Source organism: Ochlerotatus camptorhynchus, unplaced genomic scaffold (genome assembly GCF_037179485.1).
Source record: "Ochlerotatus camptorhynchus isolate MF236.1 unplaced genomic scaffold, CSIRO-AGI_Acam_v1.1 ptg000137l, whole genome shotgun sequence".
Classification (NCBI taxonomy): domain Eukaryota; kingdom Metazoa; phylum Arthropoda; class Insecta; order Diptera; family Culicidae; genus Ochlerotatus; species Ochlerotatus camptorhynchus.
In genome coordinates this window covers 3,506,287-3,520,121 of record NW_027040627.1, presented here as the reverse complement: position 1 = coordinate 3,520,121, position 13,835 = coordinate 3,506,287, and positions in this window count along the sequence as shown.

Sequence of the window (13,835 nt, the reverse complement as noted above, 5' to 3'; positions counted from 1 at the left end):
CTAACCCCCCTAAGTACTCATCCTCTAGATAAAATGTCAAGATCACAGGTAGAAAAAAAGAATCAACAATGCACAGTGGTCCAGAATGCAGATTTAGCTGGAATGATATGTTTTGAGCCTGAAATTGAAACTTTAGACTAAAAGTCTCTTCTACAAAGTTGTTCCTTATAGTTAGGCCCTCATTTTTATGACAATGAATTCTAGGGTGGTTCCTATTATCATTAAAATCAAAAATCTAACTTTTTTGTTTGAATAAATTAAGGTATACATTCTTCGGCAAAGTTATAGCTGAGCTAATTTCAAGCAACTTTGTTGAAAATAACTTTTTTGTATCTCTTAAATTGGCAGATATAGAGCTATTTTCTTGAATTAAGTTAGGGTGACTCTTAAAAAACAGTTTTTTTGCTCTATTTTTCTTATTTCGAATTTCTCAGCAAATGTGTCTTCAAATAACTTTTAGATATTAAAAAGGCGCAAATTTTTGCTGCACAAAGCTTGTCAATATCTTTCGTCGATCAAGAGTTATTGACGTTTTTATACTAAAAATATGCACTTTTCAAATGTTAATATCTCTGGTTGGGGCAAACAAAAAAAAAGTTTATTGGCAGCATTTGAAAGAACGTATGTTATTCTCAATAATTTGAAAAAATTGGAGGTACGTTATTTTTTAAACTCGTATAAAATCAATTTGAATTAATTCATATTTTTTACTATATTTGAGTATATCTTTTTTATTAGAAGAGATACAGGCAACAAATTCAGCAATAAAACATTCGTCTTAAAGAGTTTTAAAAGTCTCTAGAAGATGACTTTCATGATAAATTTCAAATAAAAAAGTTATTGGCAAAAGATGGATTTCATAGGACCACTCTAATGACAAATTTATATAAAATGAGATAGTACATTTGTTTCAATATTTGGACATTTAGTGTCTTCGAAGAAGTTTTTGTTCTTAAAAATTCCCTTCTTTTGGTGTTTGCAGACGTCAGGGTGGTCCTCAAATTAGGGAATTTTTAAAACTAACTTTTTTGTTTTACAAAATATAAACATGTGTTGTTGAAAAAAGTTGTAGTTAAGTTACTTGCAAGCAACTTTGTCGAAGAAAATTTTTTTCTATCTCTTAACGTTCTCATTTTAGAGTAATTTTTCGGAGTTGACTTATGGTGTTCCTGGAAAAATAGTTTTTTAGCAATAACTTTTTTATTTGAAAATTCTCATGAAAGTTATCTTCTAGAGCATTTTTAAACTCTTAAAGACGAATGTTTTATAGCTGAATTTGTTGCCTGTATCTCTTCTAATAAAAAAGATATACTCAAATAAAGTAAAAAATATGAATTAATTCAAATTAATTTTATACGAGTTTAAAAAATAACATACCTCCAATTTTTTCATATTATTGAGAATAACATACGCCCTTTCAAATGCTGCAAAAAAACTTTTTTTTTGTTTGCCCCAACCAGAGATATTACCATTTGAAAAATGCATATTTTTAGTATACAAACGTCAATAACTCTTGATCGGCGAAAGGTATTGACAAGCTTTGTGCAGCAAAAATTTGCGCCTTTTTAATATCTAAAAGTTATCTGAAGACTCCTTTGCTGAGAAATTCGAAATAAGAAAAATAGAGCAAAAAAACTGTTTTTTTAAGAGCCACCCTAACTCAATTCAAGAAAATAGCTCTAAATCGGCCAATTTAAGAGATACAAAAAAGTTATTTTCAAAAAAGTTGCTTGAAATTAGCTCAGCTATAACTTTGCTGAAGAATGTATACCTTAATTTATTCAAACAAAAAAGTTAGATTTTTGATTTTAATGATAATAGGAACCACCCTAGAATTAATTGTCATAAAAATGAGGGCCTAACTATAAGGAACAACTTTGTAGAAGAGAATTTTAGTCTAAAGTTTCAATTTCAGGCTCAAAACATATCATTCCAGCTAAATCTGCATTCTGTACCACTGTGCAATGTGTAGAATGAGAACCTACCTAACTAAACATTTTAGGTTCAGCAAAATTTATGTTTGTTAGCTGAAATCTGGGCAAACTTTCGATTTGTTAGCTGAATCTCGACAAGTTTTTCACTGCGATCCAGCAAAATACAATGCTGAGTTGCTCGGTGGTGCCCATCCCGGTAAAAAAAAAACTAAGTGTGTAGATCAAGGTGTAGATGCAATTTGTCCCATAGTGGGTGTGATCACGTCCTACATAATAGGGCCCTATGATTCCACCAGAACGTTCTCCGTCGGAAGGATATCAGTCTCCATCGGTTGCTTCCTACGCTCTTGCCAAACCCGTATAACTGTCGCGCTGTCTCCCGTGCCCACTTCAGATCAGTCTTGTAAGCGATCACGGTAGTCGACACATTTTCTGTGATAATTGACTGCCTTTGCCTCCGACACTTGCAAAACAAGCTATCATAGTACAGTACCAAACTAAGAAGTCGTATGACAGGCTCTGTCATACGACACTGCCGCCGAAGACCGTCACGAATGTATTTATTTTAGTTTTTCTCATAATAAGAGCTGACGGATTTCACGCCAACTCGTCTTCGGAGTTGGCAGCACCCTCTCAGAACCTTATGAAACTTTGTGGGTGTGGAGACTTAGCAATTTTAAGCAACTTTGAGTACTTATTTTTTTCAAAATTTATCTCGCCTAACATTTGATAAGGGTCAAAGTTTTTTGTCGTTTTTTTTTTTCAAATCGATATAGCTTAAAAATGACAAGCCCTACAAAATAGTGATGTATGGCGAACTTTTAGCAAATAATCTGAAATTTTATAAAAAAAAATATATTTAAAAATTAAAAGTCATTTTCCCAAAAATGGTACCCCTCAGATTTGCTTGATATTTTTTCTCATGAAAGGCAATATAATTACCTAACTTTTCTTCATACATCGCAAAGTGGGCGCTTTTAAGGAAAAAAAGTTGTTCGAACAACAACTTTTTCATGTTAATTTTTTTTAGCGTGTTTCACTCAAAGTCGAATAGTAATACGCGCACAACCTTATTAAAATCCGTTGAAACTTAATGAGCATAAAGATTTTGACCTTTTGATGATCTGGGCGTGCTTAAAACAAAAATCTAGCCTAACATTTGAAAGGGCCTAATACAGAGGATTTTCCTGCATTTCGAATGGTGTTTTAATAAATGAAAACTCTAGTGTTTTTGTTTAGTGCATAATTTATTTTCCTATAATTCTCCATACATAATTTGAGTTTTTCATTGATTATTAGTCTATCGGAAACAGAGTGAAATTTTTCGGAGTTTCCTTTGAATGTGAAAATCGCTTAGTAGAAATTATGTTTTGAGAAATAGGTACAAAACAATGAAATTTTTGTGTACCAGGTATAGTTTTTACATGACTGAACAGCTCCTTGAGTTCATCGGACATCTTTGTGTATTGATCATTTGATATGAAGCAGAAGTTCAATTTTGTTATGCTTGTATCTGTTTGTTTAACTGCCCAGTCATACAGTTCTTGTGGAGTTGTGATTGTGTTTCCATAATCTCGAGCAAGACTTACTCTCTTTGCCATTCGTTTGAGAGTTCCTCCAATTGCGTCACATGGGCCTTTCCCATGAGACGTTGCGAAGAAGTGCCATTCTGCTTCCAATCCATACTTGGACTTGAAGTTGCACAAACTGGCAAAATTCTTTTTATTTTTGTAATGAGCCGCTGCTCCATCTGATATGAAAGTAATTTTTGTGAAACTAATAGATTGTTTAATGAAATCTAACAATTTTGATATAAATAATTGAACTGCTATTGTATCATGGGTCAATACTTCTGAAATAATAATAAAGCTTAAATTTTCCAACTTGTTTTCTTTTATGTAGTAAATTTCGAAAGGATGTATCGTAGCTTGATTATTGTTCCAATGATACCCCTGTGCTGAGTTTTGAATAATAAATGAATAATTTTCAGAAAAGTCGCAAATCACTAAAATTTCACCGTTTTGAAGAGAATTTTTTTTATTACTTAGGTAAGATGATTGCTCTTTATGAATAAAATCATGGGTTATGAGCTTTTCAACTTTTTCCGTCAAATATTGAACAAACTCATCTGCAGGTTTAATAATAGTTTCCAAATACAACGGTCGGTAGTCAACCACTGTTGAAATAAAACTTCTTCCATATCATCTGCTTCTAATACTGATGTAAGTTCCCTCACGATACTATCTGTGGAAATGCATTCTTCACATGTACGATAAAAACAATCTATGGTTCTAATAGGACTACTGCAAAGTATTTTGTCTGCAATTTCTTTATATGAATCAAATTTTACACTATTAATAATCAATTTAACATTTTCATGTATAGTACAGACACATACATTATGTGTACCTGTACTATCCAACAGTATGCAATGCTTTGGTCGGAGCTGAGTGAACGAAGTAATTCCGATTTTAACACTTTTGTATTTCTCTTCAAAAATCATAAAAGCCTCTTTAAGAGACATCATCAATAGACGTTTCTGAACATGCTCTTTATATCCATTTCGATATTCAGAAACATAATCATTACTTCCTGGCATAGGCCTACTAATATCATCACTGTCAAAGAAATTTAAAACAATTTGTTTTTCAGTATCATTAAATCCATGACCACTTCTTGCTTTCTTACTACAAAGAATACCTTGTTCTCTGACTAGCCTTTTCATCTGTTTCACTGTATGATGGGGTGCATTAAACTCATTAACTATTTGATTCACTGACCATGATTTAGGGAGCACTGATAACACTTTTAATTTGTCATTTGTACTCGTAGAAGGCAAATTAAATTTCTCCTTTAACTGCATGATCATTTCGTCAAAATCATTTGATTTGTTGACATCGTCTGAATCCATCCCAAATATATTTTTACGCACTGCCTTTGTGATCTCTGCAGATTTTTGAACACGATAATTCATACTTCTCATACTTCTCGATGAAATTGGTGATAACTGTAAGGTTGAAGCTATACAATTGAATTGTTCCACATTATATGGACCTTGGATCTGATCCGCTGATGGGATTGATACTAGCGATGGATCTGTATCTGTAAAATTAAAGAAAAGAAAAAAAAAATAATACCACACATTAATATATAACGCTGTTAAGGTGATAGTACCATGAACGGGGGTGGTTTTGATAATAGGGGTAACTTTGGTAATGCAGCTAAGCCAAAAATTTATGACTTAAGGCACATCGTACGCAATATTTTGGATAGGAAACCGATGTTCCCTTCCAAAATAATGAATACGAAGAGCATTAAGTCATAACTTTTTGGATTAGCTGCATTATCAAAGTTACCTCCATTATCAAAGACATCCCCGTTTACGGTACATCGAAGCCGCATCTGAATTTTCCCCATGTTTGTGGAGCACGAGCTGCATAAACCGCATATCGTACAGTCGTGAAAATTTGATAGATTGTTCACCGAGGTTGGCCTACCAATCGATCAAATTTGTACGATAAGCGGTTCATCCAGCTCGTGCTTTAAAAAAATGTTGAAAATGAAGTTGTATCTTCGATGTACAGTCCTTAAACCACACAGTTGAAACAGTTAAAGTTATTATTATTTACCTAGTGTATCATCAAATTCCTGATGTTCTGATTGCTGATGACTTGTTGCGGCTCTTCAAACTTCCGAGCATGGCTTGATTCTTTTCCATCCGATCGCCTCTTTTTCGGGAGAGGTGTCCTATTGTGCACTAAAATTCCACGACACGATTCACAAATACGCATTGTTACATCCAATTGATGATCAAAGCCCCATGAATGTATTTTCTCTATTAGACTTGATGATAAATTACGTAAATTATTGCGGCTGCAATTGGGATTGTTTATGTTGGCACTAAATTGCACCCTTTTAATAATCAATTCAGCAGATTTTTCCATTGTTGTATATATAAACACTTTTTCGTTTCAACAACTATGCAGCACTACACTTTCAACAACTATGCACTACAGCAACTATGAGCATTGTTGTGATATCACCAAACTTAAATATTAGATTATGTCGGTAGAAACAGACTGCGGTGCTTTAAGTTTATACCTTATATCTCTCATGTGACTACCTGCGTTGTTATATAACTGCTATATAGCAGGTAACTTAACGATTATTTTAGGCATGCCTTAAATAATCGTTAAGTTACCTGCGCTATTATATGTATTCACTTGAGAGATGAGGTATAAACATATATGCATATTGCTTACTAATGGACACACCTAATACATAAAAATAAATGAATGATTATTTTTCTAATTAAATTAATCACAAATACATGAATTGAAATCTTTTCATGAATAAAACATACTAAGTGATTTTTACTTAGTTTACCTGTTGATTTGGAACAATTTGAGGGTGGTTTTATAGAAGTTGGATAGAGCCCAACAAACAATTTTAGCTGCAGATTAGCTTATACAGCCAAAATTTGCCTTATGCAGCTAATTTTTGCCTGTATAAGCTAAGCTGCAGCTAAAATTGTTTGTTGGGAGTGTATGCATATATTATAATACAATCCATCACAGGAAAGTGCAAACCATGCTGAGATGGCTGTTCCTCATTAGAACGTTTTGTTCTGAACTCTTATTGGACGATTTGCAGGTAACTTCTCTGTACCCTTTTCAAATGTTAGGCTAGATTTCGCCCAGATTATCGAAAAGTATACCCATAAAGTTTAATCGAATTTTAATAAGGTTGTGCGCGTATTACTATTCGACTTTGAGTGAAACACGCTAAAAAAAAATTAACATGAAAAAGTTGATGTTCGAACAACTTTTTTTCCTTAAAAGCGTCCACTTTGCGATGTATGAAGAAAAGTTAGGTAATTATATTGCCTTTCATGAAAAAAAATATCAAGCAAATCTGAGGGGTACCATTTTTGGGAAAATGACTTTTAATTTTTAAATATATTTTTTTAGAGTGTAGAAACCGATTTTTTATTTTATTTAAATTTTTTTATTAAATTTCAGATTATTTGCTAAAAGTTCGCCATACATCACTTTTTTGTAGGACTTGTTATTTTTAAGCTATATCGATTTGAAAAAAAAAATCGACAAAAAACTTTGACCCTTATCAAATGTTAGGCGAGATAAATTTTGAAAAAAAATAAGTACGCAAAGTTGCTTAAAATTGCTAAATCTCCACACCCACAAAGTTCCATAAGGTTTTGAGAGGGTGCTGCCAACCACTGGATGAGTTGGCGTGAAATCCGTCAGCTGCTGATGGTGTGCTTGTGTGAATTCTGAAAATGGCAAGCAATGATGTCCTAGTAATAATATTTCTGATCAGAAATGGTTTGATTTACACCAAATTGAGGAATTACAACGAAATCACACATGTCATATGATAGCTATTTTGATAATTTTCTTTTAGCTCGAATGTTATTCTACTGCTCGTGTTGTGTGAGAGAGACGACGGTAGAGCATGAGTGTTCGAATACAAACAGACTGTCGCGCACGACAACGAAGCGAGTGTAGTAAAAAACGTCAACTGTATCAACCCCTGCTTCAGATGTTGGATTGTGTATCAGATTGCACGACACAAATGTCGAACAGCCCAAGATGCAGCCAATGACTTGGAATCCGGCAGCGGAATATGACCGTTAAACGAATCAGTTTCTTGGCAGTTTGTTCAATTGTGAAACTTTGTCTGGAGAGATATTGAAAGGTTATGTGGTGTAAGAACATGAAATCATAAACACTTCTCTTTTAAAATTATTCAATTCCTGTATTAAGGTTACGCTCCTCCAGGACCGAGATCTACTGTTTCAATCTTCCAATGCAGGTGTTTGTATTGGGATAGGTTTCGGAATCGATGCTGCCAGTTTCCAGATCTAATTCTGTTTTCATCACGAGCATCAAAGAGAAAATTAAAAATCACATTAATAACAATACAATAACTACTTATATACAAAACTACAAAGTTACTTACGAATGCTGAAATAAAGTGACTCGATTCAACCGTCGCATGTTGTTATCGATTAGGCACTAAATCGGTGTACAAATCTTTCTCCATGCCATCTCGCAATGGCCCCTTGCGCGGCTTTTTCAGCTTTTTCTGACTTAAACCTATGAAGAATTACCGCAATATCTTCTAAAATTATCCACACATGAAATTATCACTTGAGCTGCAAAAAGTTCGATGAAAACTTGTGGAAAAAACTGCGGAGCAAAATGTAAACAAACAACATGGCTTGCTGCTTTTTTTCGTTCGGTGATTGATTCGTTCACGAGAAGATGCAAGCGATGTGAAGAAAAATGAAAGTTGCGAGAGTCGATGGAAGTAGGTATCACAGATGAAAACAGATAGCGCACAGTGATTAGATACATAAAGGCTGAGCGTGATTTATGGTAAAAAGGCGATGATCTGGATGTGTCACCCCCCTCGCTATCATCGCAGTTCCTAGTGTTTTTCAATAAACTGTGGAGCTCCCGGATCAGTTTCATGAATTTACCACTTTTACGGATGATTCGGATCTTCAGGAGAATGATCCCATGGCCATCCGGGTCCATGTTTATGACACGACCACAAATTAATTCTATCATAACAGTTCCTAATATTTTAAAAACAACCGCGGATCTCTAGGATTAGTTTCGTGGATTGATAACTTTTACAGATGTTTCGGATCTTCCAAAGGACAGTTCCGTTATCTCCAGTATCCTTATATACAAATTATGACTGAATTTTGGCTAGTTAAGAACATTTATGCTTATTAATTAAAATTATATATCTTAGAGCCACTTGCCCATAATCACACCTTAAAAAAAGTAAGAGTTTGTCTCCAAGACAATTCGGCGACTGTGATAGGGAAACTACTTTTTCCCATCACGGAAACGTCTCTGATGACAAAATTACGCACATTCGTGCACAAAACGCACGGAATTTTTGGTTTATTCAATAGATAATTAAAAAAAGCGAAAATTGATTGGAGGAATCTCTCGCTAAATCGTGAGATATTTGCGTTCAATAATATAAATTCGAGTTTTTTTTTTGCTTTTTATAGCATCCTGGAGAAAACCTTACATTAATTCGTTTCTGATTAATTGACAAGATCATGTGATATTCGGTCATTGCAAGAATTTTTATGTACATACATACATACAGTTACGCATTTGACCACAATTGTTTGGTTGCTGGGTACATTATCAAAGAGCTTTGGGGGTGATGTAACTGGCAGCAAGGCGAGCGAACGTTCAATGAAAGGTAGTCCTGGAAAGAACCGTTTTGTCGTGATGGTTGAGTAATGCTGAGCTAAGGTGTTCAACACGGATGAGGCTGGCGAGCTGTATGTTGTTTGGAACGAGGGTGACGCGCTTGACAAAGATGGTCTACAGCGACTCACGAAGAGCTACTGAATCCGATCAGTAGCGGCTCAGCTTCTTCGGTGAATGGACGCTCATGTGCAAGCAGCCTTTCGTTGTGTACTGGATAACAATGTTCAACGCCACGTGCCAAAAGCACTGCTACTGCTGATGACGACCGACCGAACACCAACACACACGGTGATTGAATAAGCACCGTTTGGGGAGACCGGATGGAAAAGCGCTTTTTGCAGGTAATCGGTGACAATTTTAAATGAACACCTATTGAAAATTTTATAAAAGTTTTATTTTAACAGATTTGTAGAAAAATTTCCAATCGATTTGTTTGTTTACAATTAAAATCCATCCGATATTGACAGCGTTATAAGTGGTCAAATCCTGACCACTTTTCGTAACGTGGTTGATTTTGGTTTTTTGAAATTTCACCCCGAATATGTTGCCGAAAACCGTAATCCTACGTCAAATAACGTGTGACGACTCTTTTCGCTTTTACTTTGGGGCAAAATGCGCAGTATTGATTATCGAAAATAAACGTTATTTTAAAAATAGTTGCATAAAATTTTCTCAGTTTATTTTAATGGTGCCTAAAAATCATAGGTTACTCAGTTTTGTTTAAAGGATTTAGAAGCGAAGCTTTCACAGCGTGCATATTTTATTTCTTTATTTATGACTAAACATCAACAGGCGTCTTTGGCCCAAATGATGTAACCTAAACTAAACATGAAAAGTACTAAAACTAAACATCAATAAGTACATAGATATTCATCTCGTTAAAAAAGGATCATTGCCAGACAAACTAAACTGATCTAGAAAAAAAACTAACTTAATTTTAGGTCAAAGTCAAACAGTGAGGAGACCCTTTTGAAGAGTCTCTGTAAACCACCAATTGCGTGCGTCTCTGTAAACCCCCAGGGCTTGGGGTTGAACATTGATGTCAACTTGCTAAAGCAGAGTGCAATCGGTGCGTCCTTGCTAAATATCCGCAATTAGCAATGCTCTTGCTGTATCTCTTCGGACCGACAGGGGCTCCAGATTGATCAGTTGCAAACGACTTTCGTAGCTAGGCAATCGGAAGGGATCCGTCCACGGCAGTTTACGGAGCGCATATCAGGAACCGTCGCTGAACAGACTCAAGTTTTTCCGACACCGTTCTTGTAGTGAGGAGTGCAGATAACCGAGCAGTATTCTAATATGGAGCGAGACAAGGAGCTGTACAACGATTTAAGGCAGTAGATATCCGTGAAGACTTTGGACAATCCTGAAGACAAACCCTAGAATTCTGGGAGCTTTGTCGACGACATACGAGATGTTCTGCTTGAAAGAGAGTTGTGTATCCAGAATCAATCTTAGGTTCAGAGTTGGTTGGAAATGCTAACATGAAGCTTTAGTGTGATGATTTATTAGCTAGAGAATGATCTTTAGAAGAGTGTAGGTGGATAGTTCCGTTAGAGTACGGCAGTATGAAAATTGAATAGAAGTTGAAAATGAGCGAAGGGCCATTAAAGCGACAGTTTTCAAGATAGACGCACATTTTTGCCTAGCCCGTACGATGTACGCGGGGACTTGAAGTATGTCTCCAAGTCCACAGGCAAAAATGTGCGTCATTCTTGTTGCTCTTAAACTGACTGCGGCTGTGGAATAGTTCTAGCGACGTTTTTCATCACTACCTAAAGCCCCACGTCGCGAGAGCATTTCCAGTTGATGGTGTGTTATAATGCAGTTCTTCTTTACCCAACTATTGTGTTGCTCCTCCCGTCTCGTTTGAATCTTAGGTTCTTAATTTGGCTGACGTGCTCAATTTCAACATACTTGAACATAAAAGTCTCTTTCTTGTGCGAAAAAGAGATAACCGAGCATTTGAACGGGTTAACCTCCATACGATTCAGAATGCATCAATCAGCAAAAGCATTCAGCTGACGTTGAAGGAAGCAACAGTCTTCAATTGATTGAATTCGAAGGAAGGGTTTAACATTGGCGTAGCTAGAAAATTTATCTGAAGGGGGGACCTAAGGTTAGATAAAAACTCACTCAAATTGCGGCAAGGCAACTTATTTTGGGTACATTTTTTTTCTGTGTCCAACAATATGACATTGAGGCTAACTATTATTTTAATGGTGAAACAATAAATTTGATTATATTTATTCCATAACAACGATAGGGACCTCGATTGCGAGAGCCTTAAACGCTTACTGATTTTAAACAAGCAATGATCGTTTGTTCATGGTCCAGTCCGGATCTTGTAAATGTAAGCATGTCAAACTTTAGAAAATTATCAGAGTTAGGTAATTTCATGAATTTTGTAACTAGTTTTTTTTTAAGATTTTGAATATTTTACAATCAGTCAAATCTCAGGCTTTGGAACCAAAATCCTACTCCTAGAGGATTATTATAATTTTATTTTATTCTGGCTGTTTCAAGGTAAAGTGTACACATAATAAATTTAATATATTTAGGACGTAGGAAAATACTCAAGATGCACAATTTATTGCGTAGGACTTCGTCTGTGATTTATATATGGGAGTAAACTTTGTGAAAACTGAACATGGAACATGTAACGAAATTATGAAAGATTTTGAACGTTAATAAGTCAGCTACCCCTGAACCAATTTCTATAATTGTATCACCAATCGATCAGAAATATTTCTACGCATCGATAACAATGCTATTGATAAAATTGGACGACTATTGAAAAAATTGGAAATGTCAAGCATTGTCCAAAAGCGTCGAAATAACTAAAAAATCAAAAAAAAAATACGCTACAGATGCACAATTCTAAACATTATGAATGTTCAAATAAAAATAATTTGGGATCCCAAGCCCATATGTTTTCAAGATTTTGTAACTAATAAAAAAGGGTATCTCTGATACAGATTGTAAGCATAAATTCTTCGAATACAGATGTAAACAAAAGTCAACGAATTTAGATCAATTGTCCTAATTATAAGACTTTGATAAGACAGTAAAATTCTTCCTAGACATTCTCGGATGAGACGTTGGACCGATCAGTCGACTATACCAATTGCTCTCGTATTATTTCCGTGCCTTGAACACGGCCTTGCCGTGGTAGCAGTAGTGTTAGTGTTAGCGGAATCTATTGAAAGATAGGATGGAAATGGAATCGAGTGTACGAAAGAACACGTTGAAACTGTGCTTCGAATCTGGTGCTACGATACCTTCGCATCTGGAAGTCCTCAGATTTATTACAGGCCAACTTGATCTCAGCTCAGCAGACCTGCATTCAGTCTACAAAGACGAAAACGACGGTTTATTCTTCATCAAGTTCCTTGATGAAGGTAAATTCAACGAATTCTGTAACCACGTGGAAGAGGTCTACGCCTTCAAGTATGACGACAGTTCAAAGACGCCAGTCACTCTGGTCATGGCCAGTCGCATATTTCGCTATGTGGGAATCTTCAATTTACCTCCCGAAATCGATGACAAGGCCATTGCTTTGGTTTTGGGACAATTTGGAACAGTCAGGCAACAGGTGAGAGAACGCTACCCAGCTGAATATAATCTGAGTGTGTTCAGCGGTGTGCGTGGTGTTCATATGGAGATTGCTAAGGAAATCCCAGCGAACATATTCATTGGACATTTTCGAGCGCGGATTTATTACGATGGTTTGAAGAATCGCTATTTTTATTGTAAGGAAGAAGGGCACTTGAAGGCGAACTGTCCTAAGTTGGCAGCCGTTTCTGCTTCCCACGGTGGAGGTGCACGGTCATACAGCACGGTTACTGCTCACGGGAAACCAGTACCCACGCCTAACACAACCATACCTCCGCTAGTGGCCAACATGCAGACTCTGACCAGGAAGAAAGACGACAAATCGAACGAAATGACACCCAGCCCGAAAGGAGTACAAGAACCCCAGCCCGAATCCAGCGAGAAACCGGAGACAACCGTGGCAGAACAACCCAAGGTAGATGATAAACCGGAATCGATGGAGATCGATCCGAAGCAAGGACAAAAGCGAGCAGCTACATCCCCAGAATCGACGAAAACAAAAAAATCAACGCGAACAGATGAGAAACAAACAGATGACAGTGAGAAAGAAACGGAAGGTCCCTTCCTTACTCAGAGAACCAAACGGAACAAAAAACAGGGCATCAGCAGGTAATTGAAACAATAAGCAACCGTTCAAAATCAAAGAAAGGCGCGTAAGTACGATGCAATCTGTTATAAATATTGAGCACGAATTTAATTTGAGAGAGTGAGTGCTTATTAGAGTAATGGTATTTCTACGAACGGTATGTACAATTAATATCAACGCTATTAACACGCTTGTAAAGAAGTCTCTTCTGAGAGATTTCGTATGGAATAACGATATTGACATCGTGTTCTTACAGGAGGTGGCTTTTGAGGATTTTGGGTTTCTCCCCTCTCATGCCGCTATCGTCAATATAGGGACTGAACACAAGAGCACAGCTATTCTTGTGAGAAAAAGCGTTAACTTTGAAAACGTCATTATGAGTTCCAATGGACGTATAACGTCAATAACAATAGATAAACAAAATTTCAATAATGT